Raw genomic sequence first — 15,741 nt, forward strand, 5'->3', positions numbered from 1 at the left:
TGACTCTTAAGGTAGACTGTGGACTTTGAGAGATGATGATGTGTCAATGAAGGTTCATCCTTGGTTTGAAAAAGTGTACCATTCCGGCGAGTGGTGTTGATAAATAGGGAGGCTGTGCATGCGTGGGGACCGGGAGTATGTGGGAAACCTCTACAACATTCGGTTTTCTTGTAAACAACCACTGCTTTTAAAAAATTGTTTTTTTTTTAAAAAAGCCCTCAATGGAGTTCCCGTTGTGGCCCAGCGGTAACCCAACTAGTATCCATGAGTACGCAGGTTCAATCCTTGGCCTTGCTCAGTGGGTTAATGCCACCAGCCCCAATTAGGCCCCTAGCCTGGGAACTTCCATATGCTGAGGTGTGGCCCTAAAAAGCGAAAACAAATAAAAAAGCCCTCAAATAATGTAGATAATAGTGCATAAAAATCCGTGTTATAAAACGTTTTGGCTAAGGACAGTGAAATTCCGCTTATAACAATTGTTTTAGAACCTTGTAAAGTTCACACGAGTGATTGCAATTAATCATCAAAGTGACTAAATCATCATATGTTGAACATGGAATCCCTTGTTCATCCATAAAAATCACTAAGGCAATACTGTGGAGATTCAAGACTATGTTTTTGGTGGGGACAGTCAGGAGCTTCAGAAGAACTTGTGGTTTTTCAACTAAAGACTGATTTATTAGTTGCTCATATTTTAAATATGATAATTTTTTTTCATTGACTAAGCTAATGTTTAGTAAAGCTAATGATCAGAAGCCAAAAATTTTATGCCTGTCAAAAATCATCTCTGCCATATTTATTTATTTGGATTTATAGTGCCTTTGTAAGGGAAGGTGTTTTTTTTGTTTCTATTTTTCTGATAAATTTGGCAGTGTAAGTAATGGGCTTCTATATCACATTAGCTACCATCTAGCACTTTTTCCTGAATGTTACTGAACTATGACCGAAACAAGGAAAAATAAATTGAAACAGATACTAATAGTAGAATAGATTTATTCAATGCATAGCTAAGAATGGGATGCTCCAAATTGCTTTTTCTCTTCTATAATGTTCTGTTTAAATGATGGCTGTGAGCTCTAGATCTTTAGAAAAATAAAAATAGCCTATGATTTAGTCATGACGGAGCTATTGTTTATATAACCCAGTAAAGGCAGACATGAAGTAATGAAACTTCAATCTCTTAATTAATGAGATGTATTACAAAAGCAAAACCAGAATTTTGTTATTAATAGTTTTAAAGGGCTTCTTACCCAAAAAGCTTCCTGGCATAACAGTCATGTCAGAATTGGGATAAAACACTTAAATTACAGATACTTGCAAGTATTGCTCAGTCACCTAGCACAGGGTAATTCAGAGGCAATGATAATACACTGCTAGTCTAAAGATACATTTTCAAATATGTTTTGTCTGAAATGTTTAAGTCAAGACATCCTGTCTGCCTCATCTATTACTTATTATCCCTTATGACATTATTTTACATAGAATAGAAATTTATAATCCCCATGCTTGCATTGGAGAAGCTTCCTCAAAGTGCTTTCAAGATTCTTCTTCATTCCATAGTGCTTCTTTGCATTTGACATGGATGAAAGAAACAAAACCCAAAAACAAACAAACAAACAAAAAACCCCAGCAATCCTGCTGTTGACTTGAGTTGTTTGTCTTCAATGACTTGTATTAACTACTTCATGCCCAGTTATCCAGCCAGATGTCAGCACATCTACTTGGCTGAAAATATCACACAATTTTCTCCTCATCCACTTTTTCCACAGAGGCTGTACAGCCACTGTCAAATGTCTGTCTTTCATAGAGTAAAGCCTTTGAGAACACCTCGGTCCTTTGGATGTAATACTGACTTTGCTGGAAAGTTATATAATGTTGATATTATTTTGTGGTTCATACAAATTTGTATAAAGCACTCAATTTTCAGAAGAGTCCGTTCTTTTTCTAATCTTTCTCTAATTTAGATTATTCATCTTCTAAGCCTTTCAATCTCAATTAATCTGTCCATATAATTTACATAGGCACAGTTTCCTAATAATTAGTGTAATTCTCTCATTTTCTGTTCACTTCTTTCCCCCTAATAATTAGGGTAATTCTCTCATTTTTCTTTCATTTCTTTCCATCAAAAATACCACTTCCTCCTCCAGAGCTTTCCTTTTCTCAGTCCCTGCACAGCCCCAGTTGTATCATCTTCAGAATCCCAGTTCTCATTTCTGTTGTTAACTCCAAAGTTTAATTCACTAGCCTAAATTTAGATTGCAAACATTGAAAACAGTCTCTTCATTTATAACTGCCTTATGCAAGAGCCTCAATCCTTACTTTGAACTGCATCACAGAGATAAACTTTCTCAGAAACACTCTGTGGCAGATGCAGTCGGTGCTCTGCCCAGATCCTTAGATCTTTTTTTATCCTATTTGAGCACCCCTCTCCCAAGTGAGCCATGCTTTTACCTGCACTAGCTCTTACCTAAGCCTGCCTATGGGAGGTTTCCTACCTTCAAAAGGACTTTGCAGATATTATAGCCTTGCTTCTTGGCTTCTTTCTTCTTCCCAGTCTTGCATCCCATACCAATTTCTCCTGAGAGGACTTCACTAATAAATCACTTGCTGAGAGTCTGCCTCTGGGAATCCCAAACCAAGTCACCTTGTGAAAATAATTACACATTGAAATCTCTATTTTCAAGAGATGACTATTACTCTACTCCTGATCCTCATTCCAGATCGATTCTGCTTCCAGCAGCAGCAGTAGCAACAGAAAAAAGAAAAAAGAAAAAAAAAAAAAGGCAGGAAACTTAGCACCTTTAAAATCTAATCACTGTCCCATTTAGTAGAATTTTGATATTATTTATTTGCTTTAAGTTGAAAAAGCAAGCCAAAAGGCACAAACTTTATTCCATGTATTTAGTACAGCAATAAAAGTACATTATTAGCCTTCAAATGTAATAAATCAATCATTTTGTATTCATCTTTTTTGATATGTGTTCTTAGGAACTACTGTGTTGCTATGTATAATCTATTAAATAAATCTTGATTCTGAATTTAACCAATTTTTAATTGAACATTTTTTCAATTGCATCAAGGTCACGTGATTTTTAGGAAGGGTTATTAAAGACTCATGCAACCAGAAAAAGTGATATTTAGGGAAAACATTATGGCTGCTCCCTTTCCAACTAAATGACAAAGACCGGGACAGAGATAAATCATGTGTGCACATCCCCAGATCCTATTGCCTCGTATAATCATCCTAGTTCTTTCAAACCATTCTTTCCCATATTTTCCATTTTTTTAAACTAGCAATTCTCCCTTCTGATCATTCATTATTCCACCTACATCTCAAGAACACTAGACTAATAGTTTGTTGCCATTCAAAAGTAATTAACTCAGAACATTACAAAGAAATGTAGATCTGGAAGATAGAACATTGTAAACAGTCAAGGTCATAGCATCTGTCATCAAGGTTTCAGAAAATTTACAGTCAGTTTAAAAGTGTTTATCGCTCAGAGTATTTTATAGTATCTTTGTGATTTTTTTTTTACTTTAGCAACATTGAAAAATATAAACTTACCAATTAAAATTAGAAATAAATATAGAATTATTATAATAATTATAAAAAGCAATTATTGGTATTGCAAAAACAGTTTTAACCTAGGCTAAAGTAAATATAAGATTTTTGCTCTTGGCCTCCAAACACTTGTAAGCATTAATGTTGCGAGTCCTCAAAACTTAAAGCTGGATACATGAATTATTTAAAGCTCTGCAAAATACCATACACTTATGGAAGTAGGGCCCAGCAATAGAAACAAAATTTGAATATCGGCTTTCATTTTGTGACATATCTCAAAAAGAAAGTGACTGGTATGTGTTAGAGCCTCAAACAGCTGATGGTTAGGAAGCACATTTCATGTTCTACCTTCTCTGTGTTAAGTAACTGCAAAAATAAATATGGCATGATTCTTTCCATCCAGGAGATCAATTTAGCTGGCAAGAGAGACGTGTATATAATAGGTTCAAATACAACATGAAACGTCCTGTAATAGAAGCATAAACCAGGCCGTGTAGAAAGACAAAATAAGGTGCAATTAATTCCAAACGAAGGCGGGAGAGTTTTAAAGAAGAGGTGACATTGAGGTGGGCTGAGAAGCAGTTATTAAGTTCTCATGGTTGTTTCCACTCATCAGACTCTGAAAGTTTCTATTTTATTCTCTTTTGTGTTTCCCACAGCTAGCAGAAACCTGGCATGCATAATAGGTGCTCTGGTGTATGCTGAATGAATCAGTAAGATAACCATTATTCTTGTTCCAGTATCTCTGAACATCTCTGTCTTTGGTCTCTCCTAGCCTAATCTCATTGTTGATACTATTGCTTGAGTTGTCTTCTTTGAGAAAAACCGAGCATATAATGCCTCTTCTAAAAAAGAAAAAAGAAAAACTTTCCAGAGGAACAAAATCCATTTCAGGAACTAAACAGTAAACACTTAAAAATCTGTCCCAACCTGCTTGTTCACGAACTTGTCCACTTTTTTTCCTGTTCAATTTAACAATAAACCCTTTACTCCAGCCAAAACAAAATTCTAACTCTTCTGTAGGTGTGTATTTTCACATATTATTTCCTTTGCCTCCAAGTTCTCTCTCCTACATTCAGGAAGCAATTGTAACTGAGCTTTTAGAACCAAGTTCAATGGTTACAGCTGCTATAAAGCTGAACTACATTTTAAATGCCAGTTTCTCTGTAAGGACATAGCTTAGGAGTACTAAGCAATCTGTATCGTGATTTCTGAATCACAATAAATACTGGATTATAATTTAGAGAGTTTATATACAGTTCCTTTTAAAAAATAGGTTAATGTAACTTTAAGCTTTTAAATATTGGGCTTAAGTATGGATAGTCTTGTATGGAATTATTTGATTGAAATAAGATAGTATCAAATAACAGATAATTAAAAGAACATGAAAATTACTTCCAAAATTTACTTTTATGATTTTAAACCAAAACGTGTGAATATCTATAAAGACCAAAGCTTTTTAAAGATGCTTTTCTAGAAAATGAAACTTTTAGGTAACTAATGAAAGTAAACATGCTTAAGCCACAAGAAATATGCTTTCGTGTTCTTTAATTATAGTTTGTTTAAAATGGCCAAACTACCCAAAGCAATCTACAGATTTAATGTGATACCTATCAAATTACCCATGACATTTTTCACAGAACTGGAACAAATAATCCAGAAATTTGTATGGAACCATAAATGACCCAGAATTGCCAAAGCAGTCATGAGGGGGAAAAAAATGAAACAGGAGGCATAAGTCTCCTAGACCTCAGACAGTATTACAAAGTTACAGCAATCAAAAGTATGGTATTGGTACAAAAACAGACATACAGATTAATGGAACAGAACAGAGACCCCAGAAATAAACCCAGACACCTACAGTCAATTAATCTTTGACAAAGGAGGCAAGAATATAAAGTGAGAAAAAGGCGGTCTCTTCAGCAAGCGGGGCTGGGAAAGTTGGACAGCTGCGTGTAAATCAGTGAAATTAGAACATGCTTTCACATCATACACAAAAATAAACTCAAAATGGCTTAAAGATGTAAACATAAGACATAATGCCATAAAACTCCTAGAAGAGAACATAGGCAAAACAATTTCTGACATAAATTGTACAAATGTTTTCTTAGGTCAATCTCCTAAGGCAATAGAGATAAAAACAAAAATAAATAGATAGGACCTAATCAAACTTTCAAGTTTTTGCACAGCAAAGGAAACCATAAAAAACTGAAAAGACAATCTAGCAGAATGGGAGAAAATATTTGCCAGTGAAGTAATCGACAAGGGCTTAATCTCCAAAATATACAAACAACTTCTACAACTCAACAAGAAAACAAAACAACCCAATTGAAAAATGGAATACTACTCAGCCATAAGAATGAAATAATGCCATTTTCAGCAACACGGATGCCACTGGAGATTATCCTACTAAGTGAAGTAAGTCAGAAATAGACAAATACCATATGATATCACTTAAATGTGGAATCTAAAATATGGCACAGATGAACCTGTGTAAAACAGAAACAGACTCACTGACACAGAGAATGGACTTGTGGTTGCCAAGGGGGAGGGGAGAGAAAGCTGGATGGACAGGGAGTCTGGGGTTAGTAGATGCAAACCATTACATTTAAAATGGATAAACAACAAGGTCCTACTGTATGGCACAGAGAATTAGATCCTATATACACCTGAGTCACTCTCCTGTACAGCAGAAATTGGCACATTGTAAATCAACTATACTTTAATAAAAAAATATAAATCGTATGAACCTCGCTTTTAAAAAATGAGTTTTATATATTTACAAAGTATGTAAAATGTTCTATCTTTTAAAAAAGAAAGCTTTAATAATCTTCATGAAAATAAAACTAAAGAGGGACTGTATGGACATGGAAAGAAAATCTTTATTAAAAATGAAAACCATAAAATTTCTCTGAATAGAATATTGTACATTAATCATAATTTAATGCCTATTCAGGATAATCTGGGGCAATTTCACTTTGTTTTTATTGTTTCTATATGGGTTATGCATAATCATGGATTTTAAGTATAATTTTAATATAATTTTTCCCAATGACACAATATCATCCCTAATTACATCTGTAGCATAATCATTTTCAGGAAACCAGCTTTCTGTGTCTATTATATTATTCTTTACACAACTGGAAATAGCCTCTCTTTTAGTCATTATCAAATACTCTTTGCTCTTTTCCCCAGAATGACAGTATTCCATTAGCACAGGGGTTTTGGATGCTTTTCAGAGTTTTGGCATCAGAAGTATCCTTAACCATACTTATTAGGCCCTTGAGAGTGCTAATTTTCTTGTACAAAGGGAGTTTTGAGCTTTCATTAGGATGTATCCCAGATGCTTTAATTTCAGATATAGTTTAGTATAATTACAGATGCTTAAACCAAGATTATTTGAGAAATATGGAAGAGCACTAAGTAGCTGATAAACAAACATAGTAACATGGTTTAACATCCTAAATACCAAAAGGAGAATTTGTATTCTGTGATATTAACTATTGTAATTGCTAATATATCAAAATTTAGGTGAATAAGTTCAAACAATATCAAAATCCTTTGAATCTGAATTTAAAAGGCAGCACTATTTAATATGGTGGGCAAAGAGTGAATAAAAAATGAAAGGCCAAATATATCTTATTAAATAATGAGAAAAAATAGCTTATTGATAATCATATTAGGAAAATATAAATTCATTGAATGCATTAAGAGAAAAAGTAGATTGCAAAATATTATGAGTGATACATTCTAATTATGGGTTTGTTTTTGTTTTTGTTTTTGTTTTTTTGGCTTTTTAAGGCCACACCCTTGGCATATGGAATTCCTAGGCTAGGTGTCTAATCAGAGCTATAGCCGCTGGCCTACGCCACAGCCACGCCAGATCCAAGCTGCATCTGCAGCCTCCACCACAGCTCCAAGCAATGCCAGATCCTTAACCCACTGAGCGAGGCCAGGAATTGAACCTGTGTCCTCATGAATACTAGTCAGATTCGTTTCCTCAGCCACAAGGATAACTCCCTAATCATGTTTTTGAAAACATGACTATGAACTGTTTCAAAGAGCTGAGAATATGTAGCCCATATCCAGCCTAAAAACTGTTTTCTCTTGAGTTCCGTATTACTAGTTCTTCTATAACAAGTCATGTGACATAAGTTCCTGTCCCTCCACCATCCTGGTCACATCCCTCTGTATATACTCTGCCTTGATATTATCCTATGATAGTTGCAGAACAGAAAATGACACAAGGTATATTCTTATCAGCCACTTGTAGAAGAGGCCTGTTTCATCTCATACCTGGACTCAGTTTTCTATCAATGCAACCTGTTTACAAGGGCTTCTATGGTAGTCATACCACGTTGATCACTCGTGTTGAACTCACTCCCCAAACCCGAGAATTATGTTGGCATAACGGCAATGCACAACTGTTCCAATTTCTCAGCATCTTTGCCAACACTTATTTTTATAATAACCATCCTTATGGATATAGAGTGGTATCTTGCTTTGCTTTTGAGCCACATTTCCCTAATGACTAGTGATCTAGAGCATCATTTCACGGGCTTATTAACCACTAGTATATATTCCTTGGAAAAATGTCTATTCAAGTCCTTTGTTTTCTAATTGGGTTGTTTTATTATTGTTGAGTTATAGTTCTTTATTTATTAATCCTTTATCAGATATATTATTTACAAATATTTTTCCCACTCCATGGGTTTCTTTCACTTTCTTTTTATTATTTATTGATTTATTTATTTAGTGCTTTTTAGGGCCGCACCCATGGCGTGTGGAGGTCCCCAGACTAGGGGTCCAATCGGAGCTATAGCCACTGGCCAGCCACAGCCACAGCAATGCCAGATCCAAGCCTCGTCTGCTACCTATACCACAGCTCACAGCATCACCGGATCCTTAACCCACTGAGCAAGGCCAGGGATCAAACCCACAACCTTATGGTTCCTAGTCGGATTTGTTACCCCTGCACCACAGCAGAAACGCCTTTCACTTTCTTGATTGCATTCTTTGCTGGGCAGAAAATGTTTAATTTTTATAAAATTCAATTTACTTATTCTTTCTTTTTGACTGTGCTTTTGGCATCATATCCAAATTTTTCTTGCCAAATCCAATGTCATGAAGCTTTTCCTTTTACGTTTTTTTGTAAGAGTTTTATTTTTTTGGTTCTTACATTTAGGTATTTGATCCATTTTGATTTAACTTTGTGTATGATAAAGATATAAGGTAAGGGTCCACCTTCATTCTTTGGCATGTGGATATTTAGTTTTCCAGAACCGTTGGTTGAAAAGACTCTCCTCTCCTCATTGAAGGGTCTTGACAAACTTGTCAAATATGATTCGACAAGGGAGGGTCAAATCATATGGGAGGGTTTATTTCTAGACTCTATTTTCATTGATCAATTGAACCATCTTGGTACTAGAATAATCTTTTGTCTGTGATACAAGTGGCAAATATTTATTCCAGTTTGTCATTTGTCTTTTTACTTTATTTGTAGGACTTTTTGCCTTGCAAACGTTTTGTTTTTATGTAGTTAAATTTATCAATGTTTTTATTTATTCCTTCTGTATTTTGTCACAGGAAAAATTTCCCTGTACCTAACTTAGGAACATGCCCATGTTTCCTTCTAGTGTATAATTAACATCACAAGGTTTTCAAAGAAAAAGAGAGACTGACTCCTTTTAGCAAATACATGATAAAAACTAAATTGATAAAAGCTACACAAAGACCTGTGTTCCTAGCAGCACTATTATTCCCAACAGCCAAGACATGGAAGCAACCTAGATGTTTGTTGACTAATGAATGGCTTAAGAAGATGTAGTACATATATACAATGTACTACTACTTAGCCATTAAAAAGAATGAAATAATGCCATTTGCTGCTACCTGGATGCAGTTAGAGATTCTTAAACTAAGCAAAGTAAGTCAAAAGAGAAAGATAGGAGTTTCCTTCATGCCTCAATGGTTAACAAAACTGACTAGGATCCATGAGGACTTGGGTTCGATCCCCAGCCTCACTCAGTGGGTTAAGGATCCAGCATTGCCATGAGCTGTGGTGTAGGTCACAGATGCAGCATGGTTCCCGAGTTTCGGTGGCTGTGGTGTAGGCCAGCAGCTACACTCCAACTGGACCCCTAGCCTGGAAACCTCCATACGCCACATGCCTTGGGTGCAGCCCTAAAAAGACAAAAAGACCAAAAAAAAAAAAAAAAAAAAAAAAGAGAAAGGCAAATACCACATGATATCACTTTTATGTAGAATCTAAAATATGGCACAGAAGAACATATCTACAGAGCAGAAACAGATTCACAGACATGGAGAACAGATTTGTGGTTGCCAAAGGATGGGGCAGGGAGTGGACTGGGAGTTTAGGATTAGTAAATACAAAATATCACATTTAGAGTGGATAAGCAATGAGGTTCTACTGTGTAGCCCTGGGAACTGTATCTAGTCTTTTGGGATAGACCATGATAGAAGATAACAGGAGAAAAAGAATGTATATACATGTATGGGTCACTTTGCTGTACAGCAGAAATTGGCACAACATTGTAAATCAGCTATTCTTTAAAAGTTTAAATAACTTTAATGAAGGCCAGCTTCGTAATAAAAATTAGACCTATGAGATACTGCTAATGACCCAAAAGGAAAATTTCCGAGTTAAGACCTTAAAGTTTAATGATCTTTGCACGAGCATAACATTTTAAGTTCTAAAAAAAGCCACAAATCAACTGAAACCTAATCCTTTTAATTAAAGTAATAAAATAAATCTTTGAACTGATAGAGAACAAGTATACATCACAAAATGTGGAAACCAGCTTGCCAATCTTAATTTTTAAAAATTCCCCTAAAAAAGACTATGCAAAAAAAGACTGCGGGCCAAATTAGAATGTAACCTTTTGTAACAGTGCTGCTGACAACCATGCTGATGATGATGACGGCTGACTATCTAACGACTTCATATTCTGTCCAAGGCAATGTAGGAAGCCTTTGCCTATAGTAAGAATAAGGAAAGGATAAAAACAGTTGTTAAGAGCTTTCATTTTAGAGTTTTATGAACTTGAGTTATACTACCTATTTTAGTGGATTTATTCCAAATTATCACTTGGTGGTGGTGTGACTTTAGCTAAGTTTCTTACATTTTGTTAGGTCTCAATTTTAAAAACTGTAGAAAGGGAATAATAACATGATTAACTTCATGGAGTTGTAGAGTTAAATAAGCTAATGCATATACAGTTCTTAGTGATTAGAATTAAATATTTGATACATATGACTACTGTTAATAAAATTAGTACTAATTATTTCATAAAATTCTCAATTTACGAGTGAAATTATTAAAGCAGTGGGAAGTTAAAGTCATATAACTAGTATGTGCCAAATATGTTGAGTGCACTTTTGAGAAATGAGATAGCAAATGAAAGGCTAGAAACCCAAGCTAATTTATAAGATAGCTGGAAGGGTTAAGAGAAGGATTTCCTAAGGCCTGGGAAATCCAACCATGCTTGCAGAGTTTTGAAAAAGACAACACTGACGATATAACAGAATGGAGGCTAATTCATGGAATGCATCCTGGATGACCAGGAGGGACAGGCTCCAGGGCGGAGAAGAAGGAGCACCCCTGAGACATGATGGGGAAAAAAAGAGAATGACTAAAGGAAAAGGACAACTTAAAGAAGGTGTGAAATCAAAAGAGTTCTTGGTTAGACAGAGGGTAAGCAGAACAGCTGAGGGCCACTCTGTAGCATTAGCACATTTGAAGAAAATGAAAAATGGGGCGACTTGACATAAAGCTATGAAAAAAAAAAAAAGACTGTCTTTAAAGATCTAAATGATGCCAATTAGAGTAAATCCGTAGTTAGAAGAAATCCGTGGTGAACCTCCTAAGTTCCGCTTTGTAGCATTTATTTAGCAATATTCAGCTGTCCAGAATTAGGAGGCTCAGCAAAAGATGGGAAGGAAATTGGATTAAATAAATCAGTACATCACCTTTTAACATTTCTTTCTAATAGTTATGGATTTTTTAGCACAGGGTTTTATCATTTAAAATGGCTATCTTCTTATTTATTTATTTTTCGCTTTTTATGGCTGCACCCGCAGCATTCGGAGGTTCCCAGACTGGGGATCTAATCGAAGCTACAGCTGCCGGCTTACACCACAGCCACAGCAATGCCAGATCCAAGCCCCGTCTGCCGTCTACAGCACAGCTCATAGCAACGCTGGATCCTTAACCTGAGCGAGGCCAGAGATCGAACCCGAGTCCTCATGGATCCTAATTGAGTTTGTTAACCTCTGAGCCATGACAGGAACTCCAAAATGACTCTCTTCTTGAAATGGTGGTATACTGGTATACAGAGAAGTTGAAAAAAAAATGGGGGGGGGGTGACCTCAAAACATACCTGGGATGTAGTTAATATGGCTTGTTGGTTTATTTTAAAACTAAATTCAGCATCTCAGATTACAGGTGGAATGCTAATATTCATTGAACACCTAAGAAATGCTAGGCATTTGCTAGGGCATCACACAAATTTGAAACTTGATTTAATTAAATATTCCAAAGGTCTGGGATCATGGATTCAGCAACTGTATACCTACTAACTGCATCTCTCTGCAACAGAATGTAAAGTGCAGTATGTGGTCCTTTTTCTCCTTTATCTCACACCCAGTTGTGCTTCCAGTAAGACAGGAAACAAATGAATCAGTTCAACAACACTGCAAGAGGAAGTATAATGAAGTACCAACATATTTCACAAGTTTTCAGAGGAAAGAACAACATGAGCTGCCTATGGGATGATGGACGGGGATTTGGATGAAAAGAAAAGGAATAAATTGGATACTTCAAACTACACTGCACAGCAGGCAGGTCTAATTACTGTGGGGAAAGAGTAAAAGAGAATGTTTGAATGACATAGACGGAGACTGAGGCTGGGTGGGGTTGGGAGGGAAAAAAGGGAGGCCCAACTCTGAGCATCTACGTCATTGGTTTATCTGCTGGGTTGTTTTGGCTGTGAAGCCATAGCTGTGGTTTGCTTCTTCATCTAGTGTTCTATGAGTGTTTTTATTTATAATAATTCTGTCATAATGATTTTCAAAACATGAAGTCTGCACATATCAGCGTTCTCTGTAATCATTCAGTAAGTCTCTTTTCTGCAACCAGTATTCAGGCAACCAACCCGTTCATCTAAGTTAAACTGGAAACTAACAGTTTTGGAACAAGCCACGAGGCCTTTATATTCAATATTCTGTAATAACCTATAATGGAAAAGAATCAGAAAAATATATGTATCAGAATCACTTTGCTGCATATCTGAAACTAACACAATATTATAAATCAACTATACTTCAAAAAAAAGCACAATAAAATATTTTAACAAGAGCTTGAACAAAACCTGCTAGAGCATGTCTTATAATCCCCAAACCTGCAGCAGATCAAATATAATACCAGATGGCTCTGAATGAGAAAACCCTGGAAAGTTGTATGCATTGTAAAGGATCTCGGGAGTCACCTTAGTTACTGAGCTCATAACTGAGCAGGGAAGATAGATGTTAAATTATTACAAGGGTAATTATTGAACCATGGAGATGGTAAGTGCTCTGAAGAAGTAACACGGGAGCTCTGGATTTGGCGCAATGAGATCAGTGGCAACTTGGGAGCACCAGGACCATGCTGGATCCCCTACCCCGCACAATGGGTTAAGGATCCGGAATTGCCTGCAGCTGCAGCTGAGGTCGTGACTGTGGCACCTGGGAACTCCATTTGCCACAGAGTGGCCAAAAAAGAAAAAAAGAAAGTAAAAAAGTAATACAAGGAACTCCTGAGAGAATGACCTCGTCTTGGGGACATCTCAAGAAAGACTTTTCTTAGCCAAGGAATGCTACACGTGTGGCAAATTTATTGTCCCATGGAGATTCTCGACTGTAAGAGAACAATCGAATTATCATCAGCAAGCAGCTTTGTTGTACTTGCTCTGTCTTTTATACACTCATAAGCATTTTATATGCATTCATTCTATTCTCCTAACTTCCCTATGAGGTAGATGCTGTTATGACCATCATTCCCATTTTGCATATGGAGAAACTGGGACAGAGCAGTGAAGTAGGTTGTGCATGGTCCTGTAGTGACATCATGGCTTAGCACGGCTTTGGGCTCAGGTGCTCTCCATCACCAGGCTGCGCTGCTTCTCTTACACAGCCCACCTGCCGCAGAAGGGAAGGAGCAGGTGCACCAAGGTATAAAACATACTGAGATTCGCTTAAGTACGTTTGTCTTCTGCATCCAACAGTAAAATCCAGTCACATCAAAGATGACCAAATCCCACCCGAAATCTACGTGGAGCTGCATGATATTTTGATATGTAATTTACATTTTCTCTCACCTGATTTTTTCCCTCTTATTCTTTTCCATATTCAAGCCAATAGCCAGCTTTGTGCTCTATTACCTCAGATGTGGAAAGTAAAAATAATCCCAATCCTTTCTGGCTTTTCTAAAACTAAACCTAAGCCTATAGAAGAACTTACATTCCTTACAGAGGGTTCATAAGGAAGAATACGTTTGCAGGCACAAGCAGAGTTTGGAAAAGGTAGGAGGAAGAGAAGGGCTTTCCCTAGGGAGGGAGGTCCTGGAGCAGGAGTCAGATACAGCTTTCAGGAAATAAACCTGGGAGGCAGAGGAGGCCAGTGCAGAACGGCTTTGGACATTGGCTGTGAAGTGGAGGAAGGTGGGCCTGGAAGCCTCAGAGGGCCGCCAGCCTGGAGGGACAAAGAACGGGGAAGGAGACCCTAGGTGTGAATTCAGTGGGACACCATCAGGAGACCACTGTCTTCAGCTGTGTCCTGGTCAGTGTCTCCTTCCTACCACTTGGCAACATCTCAGAGATGCCATAGCATTCCTGGTCATTTTCAAACAGTATCTACAGTCTCATCTTTAGGTAAGCATAAATGTGACTCTACTTTCCTGCTTAGAATAAGACTTTTCCCTCAGCTGAGGTCTGACTACTGCCTTTGTTTGGAGGCTGCTTCTTCCTCTGAACGCCAGCTCTCAGGACCACGCCCTCCCCTTCCCACCCCAACCTGAAGGAGGAGGGCCGAGGGGAAAGAGCGAAGGCTTGGTTGCTTGGTTTTGCTGTTTGTATTCTGTCAATTGTGGACTCTTTTCCCTCTCTCCCTATTTCTGTCTCTCTCTCCTCTCTCTCTCAAAGTGTATACACGCAGATGATTTAAATCCTCCCGCCCCCACCCCCAGGCAGGGAACTCTACTCTGCACCATTCTCTAGTAGGATACCTTCCCAGTGACCTCTTAACTATCCCCTGCAGTTCCCACCCTCAGGGGGTGCACCCACACCCCCCACCCCCACCCCAGCTCCTTCTGCTGGGGTCCTCTCACTTCAGGAGGCAGCCTCCTGAGCGGACTCTGACCCAGCTCCTCCCTGATGTCCACCTGTTGCAATTTGCAAAATCCTGAAACAGTTTGGGGGTGCAGAGGTCGCTTCCATGAGAAGAAGGAAATTAAAATTTCCTCCCAGCAGGAGTGATGGGAAGTCCAGGATCAGAAGTTGAGGTGAGTTTTAGAAAATTTAATTATTATTTTTTGCACAGTTATGTTCGTGATTTGACAGACTACAAACTTACTGCTAAAAGAGTAAGTCTCCTGTAGAATGTTGTTCCTGGAATTGTGTGGCACATGGCCCTAATCATCTGTTAATGTAGGCCAAGTTTTTGCCTGTTGCAATACATTTCCTTGGACTTTCTCGAAATGGTTGAAGAGGAGAAGTCAATTGCCATTATCCTGTGGGAGGCCGAAGGACTGATTTACTCTAATCAATTTGAAACCATGTAAATCATGACATCCGATGAATAGTACCTTCTGGTTTCTCGTTTAAGATTTTTTTCATTGCCTTCCATATTTAATCTTTTTCGTGGTAAATTTCAAGTATATAGTATTATTAACTAGAGTCATTATGCTGTATCATTTAAGATTTAAAAGCAGTCTTCTATAATAGAACAATGTGAAGAAAGAGACTCCTTCCCCTCCCCCCTCCCTTCACCCTCCCTCTTTCTTCTTTTGTCAGCGGATGAGGATCAGTAGTAGCTCAGAATCCAGAAGTCACTGTTAATTGCTAATTGTCACAAAGTTGGCTTCTGTTCATCTTCTGCTTTCTAGATGTTAGCTTGTCCTTGTT

Source organism: Sus scrofa, chromosome 11 (genome assembly GCF_000003025.6).
Source record: "Sus scrofa isolate TJ Tabasco breed Duroc chromosome 11, Sscrofa11.1, whole genome shotgun sequence".
Taxonomy (NCBI): Eukaryota; Metazoa; Chordata; class Mammalia; order Artiodactyla; family Suidae; genus Sus; species Sus scrofa.